Below are 14,616 nucleotides of genomic sequence, written 5' to 3' on the forward strand. Positions count from 1 at the left end.
TGAGAGGAATAGAGGGACAGGTAAAAGGAAGGAAGAACACAACTGAAGTTCATTTCCATCTAGTCTCTAGCGTCTCAGTATATTCACTGTGCATTGGGTTCTGTTGCTTGCAACCAGAGGGGCCTAATGGATGCAAGCAGGAATATCTTGCAAGCGTAGGCTCAGAGTCCTTCCTTCATGTGCCTTCTTGAGTCCAGAGCACAGACTATCCATTAGCAGTGCAGCCTATCACTCCTATCTGTCCTGAGCCTTCCGGACTGTCCACCTTCCCTCTATATTTTTCAAGAAAAGAACCTGTTCATAGGTCTCACCAGGGTTAAATTACATCTGTAGCAACGCCGATAAATCCACATCTAAAGCCATCGTTAATGAAGAAAACAATAGAAAGGGTTTTTTCAAGTCATCCGGGCTCCACGGCAGCCTGTGAAAGTGCCACAGTCCAAGCAGACTTAGCTGACAGCTTGGGAACCTAATACCTATGCCCAGATTCCCCCTGCAATCTCTTGGGTGACCTCTCCCCACTCACCTACCTCTCTGCTGCCACCTCTGTCTATGCTAGAGATCGAACCATTTGCAAGCAGTAGTTCCTAATGGTTAAGATTTGGCAGGTCAGGGCACCTGGGTGGCTCAGCTGGTTAAACGACTGCCTTCAGCTCAGGTCATAATCCTGGAATCCTGGGATCATGTCAACAAAATGTGCCAACAATGTTAAGATGAATGTGGTCTCAACAAGGGGGAATGTCAGCACAGAAAAGCCATCAGACACTTGTCTGCCTATGGTGGAGCCTCTCTGCTCAGCTCTACATCCCAGTGACTGCTCCTGCAAACAGTTGCATGTAAGTAGAACTCTACAACACTTTGCCTCAGCTGTATCATGAGTCTCTCATTTTGTGCCCTGGGGCTTCTCTTCACCAATATGTGGAAAACATGCAGGAACCTACAGGGTAATTTGAGCAAACCTGGATATGTAAGAGAGTTAATGCCCCACCAGGCAACCATTGAGTTCTGGGTCGCAAGGCTCTAAGTCTGAGCCCTCCTGGGACCCCAAGGAGCCTTGTTACTACAACTGATATGATCAGAACCAAGCAAAAATTCCTTCAAATAATCCTAAAATTAGACATCAAGCTGGAGTGATTTTTAACATGTTGGCAACCCCTATTAAAATACAAAAGATCATGACTTCCCCAGAAAAAAATACACAAAAACACAAATCTTTCTATAAAATATCATTAGCTTTATCAAGCCTGTGAAGCCCATTCGTGACCTCAGCCCAGGACTGCATCATCATAGTTGGCTAAATTTAGAGAGAGATTATAGGAAATGGACATCTGGCCATATTGCCTCCACCTTCCCCAGGGTTGGCTTGTTCCTCTGCTGATCATAGACCTACAGATCAGATCAAATCAGGGCAGCCAGTTTAAGAGAATCCCTAATTGGAAGGATGCTATAAAGCCTGGGTACGTTTGGGGCTAGAATGGCCCTCAAAATCTCACGTGACGCCAGATCTCCCCAGAACAACCTCAAGCCCTAAGTTTAAATCAGTGTGATGATCCTCTTTTACTCACTCATACCACAAGCCCACAATGTCCTTATGATAAAGAAGGTCAATAAGATTCCCATAGTCCCTACAACCCAAGCACACTGACAGGTATTCAGAGAGCTTTCATTTTAAGGAAAGATTCCGTAGACCCCCAGTTTACTGGAGTAAATACGACCCCAAGTCATACTTACTCCAACATTCCATTAAACCTCAGACCAGATGGAACTAGTTCTGCTGTAAGCAGCTCCCTACAGTAAAAATCCTGGTATAAAGCTTTCTACATAATAATTCTCCAATTCTCCCTAAGCATCACTGGACTGTCTTATTGGGGTAGACATGTGTCTAGATTGGGTTTCTTTAGAAGCAAATGTTGAGACCAGGATTGAAGTGCAGGTAATTTTTTAAAATAAGATGATGTGGGAGTAACATAAAGATGGGACGGCAGCCAATATAGGGTACATTATTAAGCCATATACACGAAGGGAAAATGGAACTTAAACTCATTGAGCAAAGTCTAGGAGCCAGTGAAAAATGTCACCACTCGTTGGTTGAGGAATGCTGGGGGAAGGGGCCATTAATTCCTCTGCACTTTGGCAAAGTGGGATCTAATGACAAGAAAAAGCCCCCAGGCAGAAAATCATATGTGCTGGTAGAAGTGGGGCTGGTGTGGCACTGCAGTAGTAAGGATAAGGGGACACGGAAGGGACTCTGACAACAACTGCTGTACCATGAAATGCTCTCTGGCATCAAACTTTACTCTGAGAATTAGGAATCAGGAGTCTGATGGCAAGCTTGAACAGAACAAGACACATGGATTCATGCCATAAAATTTCATTAGGGAATAGCAGAAATCATAGCTAAGCTCTATGCAACATCAGTAGCATACCACCAAAATTAGCATTTACTTAGTTCCTCCTCACAGAAAGATGAGGCACTAGGCAACTGGGCACTTACACATATATTGTCATATTTAATCCTTAGAGCTGACCCATAAATAAGCATTAAAATCTTTTTTTCTTCTAGATTTGGAAGATGATAGCCCTCAAATTTCAAGTTGCTTTATCCATCATGATACAACTAGTGAGCAATGAATACAGGACTTAAATCTAAATCCCGTCTTCTTCCAACAACATCATATTATCCTTTGGACTTGTCTTCCTCTTCTCCTTTTTCACATAGCAAGTATTTACTGCGTCCTGACTGCGTTCATGCCAGCAACTGAAGTCATCACCACCGCATTAAGCATTCACAAAACCTCTGTGATATGGGTTCTGTCATTGGTCCCCTTGTACAGCTGGAATAACTAAATCTTGGAAAAGTTAAGCAACTTCCTTAAACTACAAATTAGTACAGTGGCAAAGCCAGGACCAGAAATCGGTCTTTCTAACACCAAAACTCCAACTTTTGATCATTAATCTATTTTGCTGCTTAATCCTAAGAATAACAGAGGTATGAATGGATGGATCCTACCAAAATCAGTCTGCCAAATAATGTAGAATAAAACTAAGACAAAAATTCATCAGATCTTTTCTCTTCCTCTTCCCACCTTTCCTCCAAGATTCACCCAGTAAACATTAGAGAAGTAGAATGTCTGATACCTTCCTATTTGGCAGAAGTAGGTCAGCTGAGCAGTCAGTCTCACTCTACCGTGAGGGGAAAAAGAGAATTCTTTTTTTCAATTAAAAGATAAGACAAACATTTCAAGGAATTGGCTCTCATTTTCTTGCATTATTGCTCTAATTTGCTCATTATACACAATTATTAAATGTGCTTCATTATGATTAGATGGTCTTTACTTATAACAAAGGAACAATCAGGTCTTCCCTTGTTTGTATTCATTTGTGTACATACACAAATGGGGAAGGGGAAGAAAAACTAATTTTTAAAGTGAAACTCTTATTAATGTACAAGCAAGCATTATCACTAGAAGTACGCATAATTGTCTACTACAAAAACTGCACAAATACAGGTTGGAGAGCACCTGTTTTTGGTGATTATCAAAGAAAAGAAAAGAGGGGAATCTTGGGGGCTTAGTGGAATACAGAAACGCTACATTTCGTAAAGGAAAATGTAATCCCAGGAGTGCTGATTAGAAATGTAGCACAGTGATCTTCTCCGAATTCTACACCAGAATCTGGATTAGAACTTTACATACCAAAGAGAAAGAGAGAATGGGAAAGGGCCCTCAGGGATGCCTTGACAGTGACTCAAGCAAAACAAGATCTAGAAATAAAGGTTAAAGAAATTAAGGTGGCTGCATCTGGCTGGCTGTTCTGCATCACCTTTGTTCCTCATTGCCTTATCATATGTTCTTTATGTATTGGGCAATCACTCAAATGCCCATTTCACTCTTACTCTACTTTCTGAATATGATTACAACGTTCACTAGAATCTTATTTTATGAGGTTTACATTTGTATAAAATTCAGCATGGCCTTCACAAGCCCACTGATATCCGTGATTGACATGTTCTTCCAGCTGACAGACCATTTCTCTGTGGTCATTATTGTCAGTGAACATTTCTTCTTATTTATCTTAGTTTTGATAGAAAATACCATCATAGGTTTAAAAGTCTCCTTAATGGGATTCCATGATATTCAAAAGAGAGGAGGTCAATTCTTTGTTGCCTTATTATCTCCCAGTGGCGGAGAACAACTAAAGACTCTAGAAGTCATTTGGTTTTAATCAGAATTTCCAGTAAAGGGGTAAATTAGCAACAAAAACTATCTTCAACATTTTTTTTCAGCCCACTGCCCCTCAAATTCCCCCTTACTTCATAGGAAAAGACCGGATTTCTTCAACCTGCTCTAAATTTGGTGTAAATGTATTAAACTTACATCTATTTAGCACCTCCTGTGTGTCAAGAACTCTGCTCAATGCTAGAGATGCAAATGATGTACTGAGAGAGTATGGAGACATATTGAGGGGGAGTAAATACAGGAACAGATAATCATAATTCAATATCGTGAGTGCAATAGTAGCCATATGTACAGTATTTTATCCAACAGAAAGGAGGGTAACTAACCCAGTGTGATAAGGAACGGAAAGAATCAGAGAAACATCAGGGAAGGCTTTCAGAAGTGGTGATACCTGAGCTGATTCTTAAAGGATTAAGAATTAACCAAGAAAATAGGGAAAGCCCAATGCTGGCAAAGCAGAAAGCTCAAGCAAACCATGAATCTGGGAAATAATATATCAAATCTAAGGAACTACCAACAACTTGTGTTGCTGAAGGATAAAAAGTAAAGTAAGGGTTGTAGGAACAAAAGGATGGAAAATTTTTAGCCATACTATTGAGGATCTTATAAAGAAAATTGGACATTATCCTATGGGCAATAGGGAGATGACAAAGATTTTAATCAGGCCAGCTCTTCATTTTACATGGTGAATGTAGGGGGATATGTGCTAGTGATATGGGAGGATGAACTTGAACAGGAAAGGATTATAGGCAAAGATAACAGGAAGTTGACATGGTGGGATAGTAAGAGATTATACAGATGTGGATAGAGGTGGTGGTGGTAGGAGTAGAGAGGAAAAGATGGAATTGAAAGCGATAAAGGAAGAAATAATAAAAGGAGGTTGGTTATTTGTAGAAGATATGAAAAGGGGAATGTTTGGATTAGCTAGCTGGATGACAGTAGTGCCCCATTCAAAAGTGGCAAATATTGGAGTAATGCCAGCTTTGGTAAAAAGACAAATCATTGGCCTAAGGAAGATTCACTAGATCTGAAAAAAAGAACATTCATGATGGTTAAATGAATGGTGGTTTGGAAGAGGAGAAGGAGGAGGAAGAGGAAGTCATGGAGGAGGAGGAGAAAGAAAAGAAACAAAAAAGCAAAAAGAGGCAAGTTGAGAGCTAAAGTGATGTGAGGTCAGGGGTATGTTTGACAGGTGGGAGGAAGGGAAAGGCTATTCTAAACTGAATAGGATGAAGCCAAGTAGAAAGAGAGAGGCTGAAGATTGTGCAGTGGATATGGGGTGAATTTCAGAGAAAAGTCCTGAAAAATAGAAGCAACTGGTATTAAACCAGAGAAGAAACCTCTAAGCCTGAAGAAAAGGACATAAGAATGAATTAGAAAAAAAGTTTGTAAGCTTATAAAAGTTTGTAAAAGAAAGTTTTTTTTTAAAAAAATATTTATAAAAGAAAGCTGGAGAATTAAAAGATATTACCAAAAAATAGGATCAACTTTCTGCATGATTTGAAAGAAGGGTTATCCAATGACATTGAGGATTGAATAAGGGAACTAGGATAGTGGTGACATTTTGAAACAATTATTGAAGGAAATGGGATGGAGGGACCACGACAAAATAGAATGTTAAGTTAAAATGCTATGAGCCCTGTTGAAGTTGAAGATAATCCTTCCCATCTCACAGGATTATAAAAAAGACTTGAAGTGACTGGGGTGTGTGTAAAAGCCTGTTTGAGAATGATTATTAATAAAAAATATGAAAGCATATCTTAAAAAAAAAAGATTTATCCATTTGAGAGAGAGTGAAAGAGAGCATGAGAGGGGAGAAGGTCAGAGGGAAAAGAAGACTCCCAGTGGAGCTTGGAGCCTGATGTGGAAGACAAAACGGGTCCTTAGGAAAGGCAGGGGAAGGGAGTGTATCACCTTGTCTCTAAAAAGGATTTAATGGGGAATGAGAATCAACTGGATTTTGGGTTTTACAACCAAATACAGTAAAACCTGAAAGTGTGGGAAGAATTTATCCTCATGAGTGTGTATATTACATTTCACTAGTTAAATCTTGGCAGATTTTCCTAATTTTTGCTCTGGCAACAGGCTCAAGTGCTCCATGAACAACTAGGTCTACTTCCTACCTACCCTTGGTTCCTTGGAGGAGGGTCATACCTAACATAAGAGACACCCTGGACATCAGCAGGGACACCCACCACTGGTGGTTCCCCTGGAGTGTCAAACTCAGAATATATCAATTTCCATGGCAGTTCCCCTCCATCCTCCAGGCATCTGAAAACCAACCTGTAAAAGCCTAAGTGCCTTGACAGCTGAAAATGCAATTCTTCCAAAAGAAAAGGGAAATAAAAAGGCTCTAAGTGAATTTTCTTCTGCTAAAAGGGGGGTAATTTCCACCACAGTGGCTGAAAGCCCTGTCCCAAACCCTGAGTATTTTTCTTCATCCTGCTGTTCAGGGAGTTACAGAGAAAAGGAAATGTGATGCCTCTATCCAGGGTTCTGAAAACCTCCAAATGAGCACAGGGCTCACCAGCAAATGCTGGGCCTATTTAGAAAGAGAATCCACACCTCTGTTGATCAGGTCACATGCAAAACATCACAGCTTTTTTATTGCTTCACCTCCCTCATTACCCATGCTGTGGTTTTGTCGTGAAATATGTTGTCTTTTGGCTATTAAAAAAAATATATTTTTTATTTAAACATTTTTATGTGAATTTTGGGAGATGCCCATTTATAATGAATTAAATTACAGTTGTACAGTTCTTTATTCACCCAATAGTACTGTAGACCTCCTACTTGTGCAGCCAAGAACTATGCTAGATGCTGAGTATCCACTGCAGAGCAAAGCAAAGCCCCTGCCTGTGTGATTCTTTTACCCAGTCCAGATGTGTGTTGTCCTATATAAAAGTCATCCAAGAAAAGGTGATGTGATTTCAAGGTGATTTGTTAATGTGCAGTGCAATGGCCCAGCATGTGAAGCTAGAAATGCCATAATGGGAACAACTCACAGTAATTGTGAAAGAACTTTTTTTTTTTTTTTTTTAAGAACAGCAGAGAGCCAAACTCAATGGGTTAGAAAATGCTATAATCCAGGACCCATTGCTATAGGAGCAGATAACTGAGGAAGGGATAGAGAGCTTGGGAAAGAGTATTGCTGATTAGAGCTGAAAAGATAAAGAAAAGCAATACCAATGAATTTCTATGGGTAAGGAGAAGAGGATGCTTCCAATCTAAGGTTTAAGTTGCTCCAAGAGAATAATCTTGACCCAAAATTGAAGAGATGTCTAACACCAAGAAAGAAAGAAAAAATACCTTGCTTCTCCTAGTGATCAACAAAATTACAGAATATGTTTCTACTTATGGTCTCTTTTCCCAGTTTGCCACCATCCCTCACACTTTCTTACACCAATCCAAGATGTTTACATTTGCCACCATTATTTTATGCCATTTTCTAGAAACCAGCATAACACCTCACTTTCCACACTGTCAAATAATTCTTTCAGCCTCATCTAAATTCTACCTGTTGCAACTTTCAGCTCTCTCTACTTGTTGGGTGAGAGAAAGATTTGTGCTAAACAGACATGTGCAGTTGCTAGGCTCTATACTTTTGCCCTAGTACATTTAGTCAAGTTTTATTATGAGATCATGCTCTTCTGATGCTCATCTCTCACACCATTATCTCCACTTGCTGTAATAGGAAGAGCACTGAATTGTGAGTCAAGAAACGCGAGTTATTAGTACGAGTTTTGTGATTTAAAGCCTCAGTTTCTTCATGTGGAAAATGAAAGGATAGGACTAGTAGACTACCTAATATTGTGTCTGCTCTACAGTGCTGAGACTAGGGTGAGGCTAGTATTTCATTCACCTTAGGCACAAAATTTCAGGGGGCACCAAAAGCAAAAACAAAAAAACCTGCTCAGTATTCAGTAAGTATTTTAGTGCAACATTTTTAAAATGAATATAATAATCCATGATGAACAAAATACCAAAATTTTAAATAAAGACAGGATTCGACTCTGCATTGCAGGACCACCCTTCCTTTGCCTCATCCTAAAAGACAGGTTCAATAAGAGAGGTCCCTTCTGCCTATGGGAGTTTATGATTTTCATGAATTCCCTTCAAACTAATTCCATGGGCAATTGTTTCACTACTGTTATCCCACATCTATCAAAAGTGCAATCTAGGAATTAAGCTCACCATTTCTAACACTAAAAAATATGCTTGAGTTCAAACATGATTGGCTCTCTAACTTACTGACTCCTCTATAAAATGGGGGATAATGTTATTTTATTCTCATGGAGTTGTCAGGAGAATTAAATGAAACAAACATCTAAACTAAATCCCACATCTTGGCCAGTGACCTGAAAAAGTTGGGTGATTTTTCAGAGATAATTGGGAGGGTGGAGACATAAAGAAATCTGATCCACCCTCACCTAGAAAAACAACACAAAATATATATTCCACCGAAGAGAAGTTGTTGCATCAGCTCTACCTAGGAAGGCAAGAAAATCAAGCACTCCTTTTGCCTCTGGGCCAGCAGCCAGGCAAAGAAAATAACAGAGGGAGACAAAGTGTGATAAGATGAAAAGCTCTCTCAGTTCATTTAAATTTGGGTTGTCTTTCTGCCATTAACTCCCTCAAACTCACAGAAGAATTTTAAAAAGATAATCTGTAACTGGGAATACTTTGAAAAGCAAAGGAGCTATAAAAGAAAGTGAATTGAGTTTAATATTTATACAGGGCAGTTCTAATTAAATTAACACACTCACAGATATGCTAAACAGCAGACAGTTGTCTGCTTTTCTTCTCATTATATTTTCCCTACCAATTACTGCACAGCTTTTTTTTTTTTAATTTTCAATTCTCCTTGATATAATTTTATTTCATAGAAAAAGAAGAAAATTAGCAAATGACAATCCTTTTAAAGAAGAAAATAAATATCAGAAGTCATTTCTTCCAAAGGAGAGAGATGTAGTCCTGTGGCAGTAATAAATAATAAATCAACAATCAGCATGGTCACTATTAGGCCTAACATCCATACTGGTTCATCATGACAAATGTACTTTAATGTCTGCTATCTTATTTATTTCTCCTATTTACCCTCCTACACACCTACACACTAGCCAATAAAAGGTATTATTAATTGCATTTTTTAGATCATGAAAACTGGAGCTTAGAAATCTCAGTCAGAAAAAGAAAGAAAGAAAGAAAGAAAGAAGGAAGAAAGAAAGAAAGAAAGAAAGAAAGAAAGAAAAGAATTTTCAGTAAGACAGGACCCTAAAAGACAATGCATAAAAGTTGGTGTAGGGAGAAATAAAAGGATGGATTTAGTTTATTGATATTGTTTTTGGTGACTTTAGGAAATTAGTCAAAAAGATCTCCTCATAAATGAACTCTGGAATTGATGTGCACTCCTAACAATCAGTTTCTATCCAGCCCCACAAGACCCCTTGGATTCTACTTCTCATAACCACTTCCCTACCTCCACACACAACTGAGAACTAAGAGTCATTTTTTTGGCCTTCCCTGAGATGAAACAGCTTCAAGGAGTCAGGACTAAAGACAGAAATCCCCTTTCGGGTAATTCTGGGTTATAGCAGCGATATTCAGGAAGAACATGAGGCCCCTTCCTTCTACAAATTCCGTTCGGAGCTGCCTAATCGCACTTAGTCCAATTCAGCTTCCCCATCTGTAAAATGGAAATAAACATATTTCCTACCTACTTCTTAGGATTATTATTAAGTATTAAATAATTTACTAATTGACAAAAAGTGCTTGTTCCAGTGTCTAGTGCATAGTAAGCTTTCGGTAAATGTTAGTTACTATTATCAGATAAGGACAAAATATTCCACTTTTATTGATAATAACATAAAGATCCATAGATGTTAAGAACCCAAGGTCACAACCTGAATGAAATAAAGTATGTAAAACACTTAGTCCACTGTTTTGGATAGAGGAAAGCCCAAAGTAATAATAATATTAATTGTGTGTGTTTGTGTGTGTGTGTGTGTGAGAGAGAGAGATATCATGGTGGAATCCAGTTCTTGTGACTTCAAGCCCTCTATCCACAGAAACATTTGCATCATGTTGACATGAGAAAGCCAGGCCTGCTGGCTATAGTTCTATCTGTGCAGATTTGAAGTTTGGGGCCCAGAGGTCTCTTCAAAGTCAAGAGAGGGATTGCAGACCATGTTCAGACAGCCACTTGATGTCATTCTGCACGGCAGATGTCCACAATGGCCTGGCATGCTTTCTGATTGTATCAGCCCATTTTTCTGCCATTGAGCTGTGACATCCCATATGAACTCCTCCTTTGCAGACTCATCTCTGGGATGCAGCTGTTCAGGGTTTGCAGCTAAAGCAATTCTGTGGCAATCTAGGTTTCCCATGGTTTTCACTCTCTGGCCACACTCTTTTTGTTTCGCTGTCTCCAAGATTATATGGCCTAAGTTCCAGGATCACAATGAAGAAAGCCATGAATGAAGTCTCTTATTTCCAACCAGTTAGAGATCTAGGAATACATTTGCAACTCTGTCACTAAACCAGAACTGGAAGGGAAGTCCACGATCCTATTACCTGATCCCTTTACTTAAAAATGAAGAACGTAGGATCTAGAGAAATTTAAAAATCAAGGTCACCTTGCTAATGAATAGCAAAACAAGGATAATTCACTTTGCCACTGCTATCTTGATTCCCATTGGTTGCCAGCTAATCTCTCCTTAAGTATTAATTGATAATTACAGAGCAAGCTGATAAAGGGATTAAGGTTAGACCCTTCTCAGGAATATTTTAATTTAGAGAGATTTGAATTCCCAACTGGATGAAGTAATTATGGTATAATGTCAAGCAGAGGTACTGAAATACCAGAGCAAGTGGTCATGGCTTTTTGTCCCTGAGATCATTCTCCACAGAAGGCAGAACACAGATAGGGTTGGGTCTATAGGCAGAAAATCCTTGCCTTTATCTTTAGTAAGTGAAGGATGTTCCTCTTCTTGTTCTTATTTCCTTGATGACATGAACAAAAGCAATATTCAAGTTTATTAGAGAACTTTAACACTCACTGATGGATGTTCTCAGCACCTAGGTACTTGGGCCAATGTTTATATTCATGGTTCCTTTTATCCTGCATCTTCTCAGTCAGCCCAGCAATCCCCTGACACATCACAACCATGCATAGATTATCAACCAGCTTGGGGATGAAGGAGAAGGCCTGTTTATATCTCTCCCTACCAAATTTTAAAAGTTGGAAACTTTGCCCCCAGACTGTTCATACATCGCCAGCCCGCACAAAGGGCCATTCCCATTTTTTAAGCATCCCAGGAACCCCAATTTGTATGAAAATGGAGAAACAGTATTGATTTTCCCCTGTAATATCTAGTGGTTCTCAGAAACAGGAGAAAGCTAGCAAACCATAGAAAGGATTGTCAGAGGAGTAGATCAGATAAAATACTGATAGAACACAAGCAGTTAAGAGGATTATGCCAATCGGATTAACTGTCAGGAGAACGCAAAAGAGAGGGAAAAAAGGACATTCATTGGAGTCATCATTTCCTCTACAAATTCACATTCAGGCTCTCCTTCTATCCCTCCTTGATCTTTTTCTCCCCACAACACCCTGCAAATTGATAAAATCTGGTTAGGAGGAAGGTGGGAGGTTGATTGAGCTTGGTGGTATGTATTACGGAGGGCACCTATTACATGAGCACTGGGTGTGGTGCATAAATAATGAATTCTGGAATGCTGAAAAGAAAATAAAAAAAAATCACCTGAGAAAGTTGTTATAAATAAGAGTTCCTATGCCTCAACCCCCACCCCCCCCAAAAGAGACTGAGTCAGTAGATCTTGGGTAGAGCCCAGGAAGCAGTGTGTTTACTAAATTCTGCAAGCATTCTGTTGTGCAGTTTAGGCTTGAGAATTACTGAGTTAGAAAGATGATCTCACGTAGTCCCCTGGGGACCTTGGCTCTGGTTCAATGATTCTGTTAATAGACACACCCTATAACATGACATTTTGCAAAACACACACATATAACACTTTTCTTCAATACATCACTGTACCACAATATAGAGACTTTTCCCTATTATGGCATATCCTAGAAGAGCATGACCCACTTATAGGTGAAAACATAAACAGTAGTCAGTCAAGACAAAGAAGTAACATACATGAAGATTTTTGAGAATAGTGTAGCAATTTTCCTAATATCGACCAGTTCTCAAGCACTGTGTTTGCTGTACATCTCTGTGTCAGAAATCACTCATGAGGCATATTGCTAACATGTACGACAATGATGATGATGACAAAGGCCTCAAATCTGTGGATTATTTACTTCTTTTCTCAATCTAATTCCCTGGACAGAATCCAGGTCATTGATTAGGCCATGTATCTAGTTCATCTGGGTATAGCTTTCTCCACTGTTTCCTGGCTATGCAGGAACCCAGTCCACATCTAGACTCTTGATTAAAGTCTGACATGATGGGAGCCTGGGTGGCTCAGTGGGTTAATCCTTTGCCATTGTCTCTGGTCATGATCTTAGGGTCCTGGGATCGAGTCCCACATTGGGCTCTCTGCTTAGGGGGGAGCCGGCTTCTCCATCTCTCTCTGCCTGCCTCTCTGCCTACTTGTGATCTCTCTCTCTCTCTCTAAATAAATAAATAAATAAATAAATAAATAAATAAAATCTTAAAAAAAAAAGTGTAAAGTCTGACGTGCTGATCATCCTTTCTTATATTTCTTACTATCCATTACTGGACACTGTGGCCTTAACACTGGCTGGAATTAAGATTGAATTAGAGGCAGGAGACAGTTTGCTTATGTTTGAGAGTAAGTCCTAGGCTCCAAACAAGCTGATTGGAAAACTATAGGGAGTTATGAACACAAGTACACTTGACAGCAAGGCAGCACCTCAATTCTCATTTGTCGTTATACATTGCGTTTGCAGCAGCCTCCACAGGGAGGGGAGATAGCTCAATCAAGGCAAATTCAGGCATTCTGCCAGGGATTACAGAGTCTGAGGCACTAAAGGTATTTGCTGGCCAACCAGCTGATCTCCTACAGCAGTCCAGAAATAATCTAAGAACCAAGGGCATGTGCCAAAGTCTTCACAAAGTTTGAATCAGACTTGTGTCCACTATTGTTAGATGTAATTAGTGCTGTTTTATTGACTACAGATATATGATTTATCAGCCACTCACAAAAATAAGATTACAATGACAGATTTTTATGCATTTTTAAAATAATTTGGTTGCAACTAAAACCAATATAAAAGAAAAACATTATAGATTCACATCCTTTTAAAGAATAAAAAAAAAATAGATTCAGGTTTGCTGGATGCAGGATCTTAAAAAAATATCATTAGGGTTTGACTCTCTTTTTCTTCCTTGTATCTCAATCTTTTTTTTCTCTCCAATTAATGGGATCAGTTCCTACTAGCAGTCTCAGCCTTCCTTCCTACATGCTTAAAAACTCCAGGAGATTGGAATCATCTTCCCTAATGACTCCAGCAGAAAGGTGAAATCAGCTTGGGAAACATGAAAATTCAAGAGCTGGGATCAGAAAAACAGGTTATTCTGAATGATCCAGCCCAGATTATGTGCCCAACCTTACAACTGGGGGTAAAATGGATGAAATGAGCTCCTACATCCATTAGAAAAAAAAGTGTGGTTTTAAATTTCACATAGGGAAAACAATGCTATTGCCCAAAGAAAGGGAAAAGATGCTAGTCAGGCAATACAAAGATGTCACCGACTGTAATAATACCAAGAATTATTCTCATTATATTAAGTATTTCTGATAACGGATTCATGCAGAAGGCTAAGAGACATCAATAGATCTATTCTCTTACCTTGAATAAAGATGACGCTGTCAACAATTATTTATTGGTCATCATAGTAAAATATGAAGAATATGGAATTTAGAGTTCAGACACACCTGGATTTATATCCTGACTCTAATATATCATGGCTATGTAACATTAATTAAGTTACTTATCCTCTTTTGTTTTCATTTTTCTCATTTATAAAATAAATACAGAGGGGTACCTGGGTGGGCTCAGTGGGTTAAAGCCTCTGCCTTCGGCTCAGGTCATGATCTCAGGGTCCTGGGATAGAGCCCTGCATCAGGCTCTCTGCTCAGCGGGGAGCTTGCTTCCCTTTCTCTCTCTCTGCCTGCCTGTCTGCCTACTTGTGATCTCTCTCTGTCAAATAAATAAATAAAATCTTAAAAAAAATAAAATAAATATAGAAATAACCTAATTATAGCACTGTTGATTAAGTTATTATATTATTATGTTAAAAATTATGTAAGTTATTATGTTAAAAAACATAATCTCACTCATATAGTATGTGTTCAATAAATATTAATCCTCTGCCTGAACATATATACC

At 39.0% G+C, this 14,616-nt stretch overlaps 1 protein-coding gene across 26 annotated transcripts in view; it reads right to left on the bottom strand.

The window, feature by feature from the left end:
• The window catches only part of NRXN3 (neurexin 3), a 1,565,929-nt gene that overhangs the window by 1,216,474 nt on the left and 334,839 nt on the right, over positions 1-14,616 (bottom strand). The window lies entirely within an intron of this gene.

The sequence above is a fragment of the Mustela putorius genome, unplaced genomic scaffold, assembly GCF_011764305.1.
Source record: "Mustela putorius furo isolate JIRA1106 unplaced genomic scaffold, ASM1176430v1.1 tig00000129_pilon_pilon_pilon, whole genome shotgun sequence".
Lineage (NCBI taxonomy): Eukaryota > Metazoa > Chordata > Mammalia > Carnivora > Mustelidae > Mustela > Mustela putorius.